Consider the following 6,055-nt stretch of genomic DNA (forward strand, 5'->3'; position numbering starts at 1 on the left):
AAAGGGAACCCGAGTCATACCTTTCCACAATTGTAGGTACTTAATGAGATAAACGAGGCAATAAACTGTAATTACCTATTACCTTTTGCAGTGTAATGACCTGCATTTCGATTTCATCACATCTATATTTATACATATAATAATCGCGTGTCTGTACGTGAAATATATTTGAACTGAGAACAAGTTATAATAGCAATTTCGTTAAAAAATGTCGGTCTGTTTGTCTGTGTCCGAAATGGCATCAAACCAATATGACAAAGTTGAATTCAATTTTATGTTGGGTTTAGTTGAATTGATCGGCTCTGTTAAAAATTATTACATTTTAGTCAGAATTGCCTGACGGAATGCGGAATTCTGTTTACCGGTGTGGTTCGTAAGCTTTATTTAAATTGAAACATAAGTATAATATTCTAAATTCAACGAAGTCGCAGCCTAAGATTTTCGACGAACTTTTACAGCTTATGTAGGTAGAGATGAAGCAATGTGGAATATGTTATTGTTGACATTAGGTGGGATGTTAGGCGTTTTAGCATCAATTTAATTGCTAATTCCTTACTTCATTAGTAATAAATTAGTTTCAAGTACATAATTATACTAACAAATTTATTTTCGAGAAGTAATCGCAAAATTATTAGACTTACCTTACAAATTTTCTTTGTTAGAATTTTTATATGACAGCGGAGGGTAATGTTATTCGAGCATATACAGGGTGGAACCCGGACGGAAAGTACTCTTAATACGGGAGATAGCAAAATTTACTGAAAGGAAACATTCATTTGTTTAAAAAAAGAAACAGCTAAATAGTTTCTCTGACATGCATGGATCTGCATCAGACTGACACGGGTTGAGACCAAAGTCAGCAAGACGCCTAATTTTGGGAAAATGTACTCCAAATACCTTTAATAACAATGTAAAGGAGGTAAATAGGTTTCACAAAGTATTTTTGAAGTTAATTAGGTACACTTGTGTCTATTTAAAGAGAGACGGTTAGCACTCCCCTTGACAAGGATGGAACACATAAATGGTTAAGGGCACAATCTTGACAACATTTTTTTGTCCCTGTAGTTCCGGGACCAGAATAGGGCTACGGTATCCCCTGCCAAGCGTCAAGCTCACCTAACCCGGCGTCGCTCCCACGTTGTCGGGTACCTTTTGAAAGTTTCCCCCTCGATAACAAAAAGAAAAAGTAAAAGGTAGGTACAGTTAATAGGCGCGCCATGAGAGGGAAAAAGTACTGGTGAAACGTTTTTGTAACGGTTACGTCGGAGGGTTACGTTATGATAATAGTACTCGTATTTAAATGATATCGATTTATAGATATGATAGAATACGATATACTACTGTTGTCGTCAATAGTTCACATTTTATTATAAAACATTAAAATAATAAGTCTTTAATTTGATCTGCAATGAGAGAGGGTACGTAAAGTGGGGATGACATCATGGCGGCGCTCGAGTGAACAGGGAGGAGCATTCTGGTCGTGGACTTCATCGAGTGCTGACGATTAACGTGGCTATAATTGTTATTCTCTAAACTCATAGTCTGTTCCTAAAATATTTATAACTGTTATATTGTGAATTGTGATTCTATAATTATAAATCTATATCTACTTATCAACTGAGTCTTCTTATACTACCCTGCTTTACTTTGTGATACGATAAAATGTACTAATAGCTGCCTGTCATAGTGGGCTCCGGGTTCGATCTCTGGCCAGTTAGATATCTAGATGACGAAGTTATATTTCTAGTCTGGATCTGGGTGTTTGTGTATTTATCTTAGTGTGTGCCCATGTCACAAAGCAGTGATAGCCTAATGGTTAGGGGGGGTACGAGGGGTCCGAGGTTCAAATCCTAGGCACCTCTGAATTTTCAAAGTTATGGGCGTATTAGAAATTAATTATCACTTGCTTAAAACGGTGAAGGAAAACATCATGAGGAAACCTGAATACCTACCTAAGAGATTTATATAAAAAAACTCAAAGGTATGTGAACTCATGTGAAGTCTACCAATACGCACTTGGCCAGCGCGGTGGACTATGGCCTAATCCTTCTCATTCTGAGAGGAGACCCTTACCCAACAGTGGGGCAATAATGGGTTGATGATGGGGATGACTTATCCAAAGCATCCTAGCTACGATGATGACGAAGTTAGATTTCTATTCTGGATCTAGGTGTTTGTGTATTTATCTTAGTGTGTGTCCATGTCACCCAGGATAGAATCATAGAGTAGAGCTATACAACTAAACCAACTGATATCAGGCAAATTCAGAGGGCGGCCAAATTCACCTTTACAACCGAATGGACAATAGGAGTTACTCATAATTTACTTAACTTTGACATTATTATTCGCGAGGCGAAGGCATAGTTCGGTAAAAATCTTATATATAAAATTCTCGTGTCACAATGTTAGTTACCGTACTCCTCCGAAACGGCTTTACCAATGTTCACCGAATTTTATATGCATATTCAGTAGGTCTGAGAATCGGCTACTATCTATTTTTCATACCCCTAAGTGATATGGGTTGTTCACCCTTAACATTTTTTTATTTATATGGCAACACAACGTTTGCCGAGTCAGCTACTAAATACATATCAATAATCGGGGGCGGCATGTTTCAGTTTTTGCCCCGCCTAAAAATTGGAGATCCCGGGCTGACTGATATTACAATTATATTCTAAAAAAATAATTAGCGTAACACATCAGTGCGTTACCCACAAAAAGCGAAGCTTCTATTTCTTTTTATTATGATTATTGTATGAGTAAGTTTCGCAGAAATCTTTTGTCTTTCACGTAAGGCATACGTATTACGAACTTGCCTCGGGCGGATCCCTAATGTATAACAGTAATGATTTGGGTTACTATATCTATGTACTGTAGCTTTATTAATCTTGTAGTCTCTTACAATGTTTGCATAGTATCTACCCTAAATTAAAAGTCTGTTTGAAGTATTAATTTTGATATAACGTGCATCAACAGGCAGTCGAATATTACATTAGTAAGTAGCCAATTTATTTTTGCTTTTGCCTACGACTTCGTATACGTATAACACAAAATAATTTAAAATTTCAACGACTATTTTATCCAATTAGGTTGAAATCATTTATTTTTTTATTTTGTTATCACAGCCTTTAATATATTTTCTAAAAAACTACATTTGTAATTTTAAAACTAAGGGTATATAAACATTAAGCCCCTATTTTACCATCTGACGGGGGGAAACATAGTGATGTTCTTTCTATTATTTTCTATTATAATTTCTTCAAAAAATAGCAGAAGAGACTACATAGGCTAAAACATAATATCCCGTATATCATGTTTTAGTTTAGTATAGTGAACTATAGTGAAAATTCCTCTGAGAGGAGACACGTTCACAGATCGATAGTACTGGGCTAAGAGGAGACTCGTGCTGAGCTATGGGTCAATAATTGACGATGAGTAATGTTAATTAGTTACTCACTCATTGTTTCGTACCGTGCTCGAAATTGTAACATTGTATATTACCAGTGTAACTTACAAGCAAAACAAAAACGCATCGCAACGGCAGCTGCCTACTTAATGAGTCTCAGCTGCTTTGTGTTGCTAAAAATAATCGGCCAAGTGCAAGTCGAACTCGCACACGGAGGGTTCCGTACCACCAACATTTTCATATTTTATATTTTTAGTATTTGTTATTATAGCTGCCATTGAAGTAAGTGCACTGTGAAAGTTTGAACTATCTATTACCGTTTAACATATAAAGCGAAAAAAGTCGGCAAATAGAGGTTTCTTATATGGCGATCGCCATTTATTTTATTATTTAAATTATTTAATATTAAAAGTTTAAACTTTTTTATTTTTAGTATTTGTTGTTATAGCAGCCACCGCTATACATACTGTGTAAAGAATTCAAGCGTTTATCTATTACGGTTCAGGCAATAAAGCGTTGTGACAGGCGAACAGAAGGACAGAAAGCGGAGACTTAGTAGGGTTTTGCTTTTACCCTTTGGATACGGAACCCTAAAAATAAGAAAATATCCGCCTGTACGCCCAAGCTCCGAATAGCTGAAGTTGGTTTAAGCTCATTGAAAACTTTGTTGACTCAGCTGAGATCGGGCTTACGACAGTTTGTTTTTAGAAGTAGTTTTTGTTCTAAGAATAATTAAAACCCACTATCTATTAATCCGTCAGAAACTGGCGTTCATTTAAGATTAATTGTTATTTATTGCAATTATTTTATCAAGCATTTGAGCTCAGTGTTTTGTTTTCTTTACTGCTACTGGTACAGCGAGAATTTTTGAGTTTTGAAGAAAACAATTAAGTTATCAAAAAGAGAAAATTGTTAGCCTATTGGACCTTCAAGTCTTTTGTTACAGTTGGGAATCAAACCTGATATCTTTCTTACGATATACCTATAAAATATTTAAAGCTCCTTGCTGATTTGGCGATCATGGATACAGCGGATTGAGAACAGCGGTGCTCAAATTATAAAAGATTTTTTACCCAAATTAACTATCCAAAATAGCCAAACAAAATTACATTGTTTTATCACCAGTCTGCAACTTGTTACGGTTCTATCCGTGAGCTTGGGTCTCTTTTCAGAAAAAAAACACGTTTTCTACACAAACAACCTTCAACCCAAGTGTCGTGGGGGCCATTGACACATACATAGACAAATACACAAACACCCAGACGCAGAAATAGATATCATCACACAATCTGGTCTTCACGACGGTATGCGACCACACAAACCGATGTCCTTCCCGGGGTCGCTTGTTAGACGGTTTGAGCTCTTGCCGTTCGCAACCCCGGGAGCCTCTTTTAGTCGCCTCTTACGACAGTCAGGGGACACCGTAGCCCTATTCTGGTCCCGGGACTACAGGAACAAACTGAGCATTACCTATGGGAGAAGCTCATGTAAGTAGATTTCCGCATATTATCTTCCGTCGTTAAAACAACACGAACATATTTTGAAAAATCATAGGTCCTCTGTGACTAAAATCTCAGACCTCGTCGAAAATGTATTACTAGCACAGATTTCTAGGCTACAGGAATTCACGTTTAATTAAAATGTACCCTTCATTAATGTTTCTATAGATATTCGTGTTTCGAATTGAACAGACTCCTAATATGTATAGAATATTGAAATATTCTAATTAAGTTACACAAGTACGGCAGTCAGGTCTAGGGATGGTGACTCTTTCCAAATAGGATTTTTGAATCGATTCGAATCGGAGTCTGAATAAACGATTCACAATAATATCGACAAATATGTATAACATATGTATTTCTCAAATAATTATATGCGATTTATTTTATTTACTGCTTTGGGAAAACATCCGTGAAAAAATGGTCACTCAGGCGTTTTCTTATCACTCTGATATTAGGTCAAAACAGATACAATACAGGACTGGTCCAAATACAGCGCACAGTCACATGAGTAAATAAAACTTACTGAAGTAAGTAAATTTTATTTACTCAAATTTTATTTTAAGTATATTTTATTTACTAAAGTAAGTAAATTTTATTTATTCATGTGGCACAGTGTAGAAAGTATTTTTAATATAATTCTAGCCAAAAAAATCGAATAACGATTTGTAGCATTTGAGATCCATTCGCTGAATCGATGCCTTCATTAGTATAAATTGACAGTCGATGTTCTTAGTCCAAATAATCGATTTTATTAAAATCCGACCTACGTACCACCTAATCGAAGCGGGGACCCGATGTTGGATAGGGGATATCTATTGTCTTTGATTGAAAATTGTTTCCTTTGTTCAAATAAAATTATTTCTATCTTCTGAACCTTTATTTATTTATTAAAAGACGCTGTAATACCTTTGTCATAATTTCATTGAATTGCCTAAAACCTTTAGAGGTTTGACTACAGTTCCATTTTATAAATCGGATTTTCTGTCACTTTGTAAATTACGTATAAAAAGTTCACGAAAACAATAGCGTTAAGAAGTAACGCGGTTTTCAGCGGCTTTTTAAGGCTTTCGTTCCGCGTCCACGCGTAGTTGAGTCCGTTACTACTTAGAATAAATATAGGTTTTATTTATTATTTTTAATTGTGTTT

General features: G+C 35.7%; 1 non-coding gene across 1 annotated transcript; it reads left to right on the forward strand.

Annotated features, from left to right (window-relative positions):
* The first annotated feature begins 965 nt into the window (after window positions 1–965).
* On the forward strand, window positions 966–1,055 carry LOC140750502 (U6atac minor spliceosomal RNA). Its single transcript, XR_012103218.1, has one exon. It is a non-coding gene; the product is annotated as a U6atac minor spliceosomal RNA (small nuclear RNA).
* Window positions 1,056–6,055: the final 5,000 nt, after the last annotated feature.

Source organism: Epargyreus clarus, unplaced genomic scaffold, assembly GCF_041222505.1.
Source record: "Epargyreus clarus isolate Ecla_fem2 unplaced genomic scaffold, WU_Ecla_fem_2.2 ptg000019l, whole genome shotgun sequence".
In the NCBI taxonomy this organism is placed as follows: domain Eukaryota; kingdom Metazoa; phylum Arthropoda; class Insecta; order Lepidoptera; family Hesperiidae; genus Epargyreus; species Epargyreus clarus.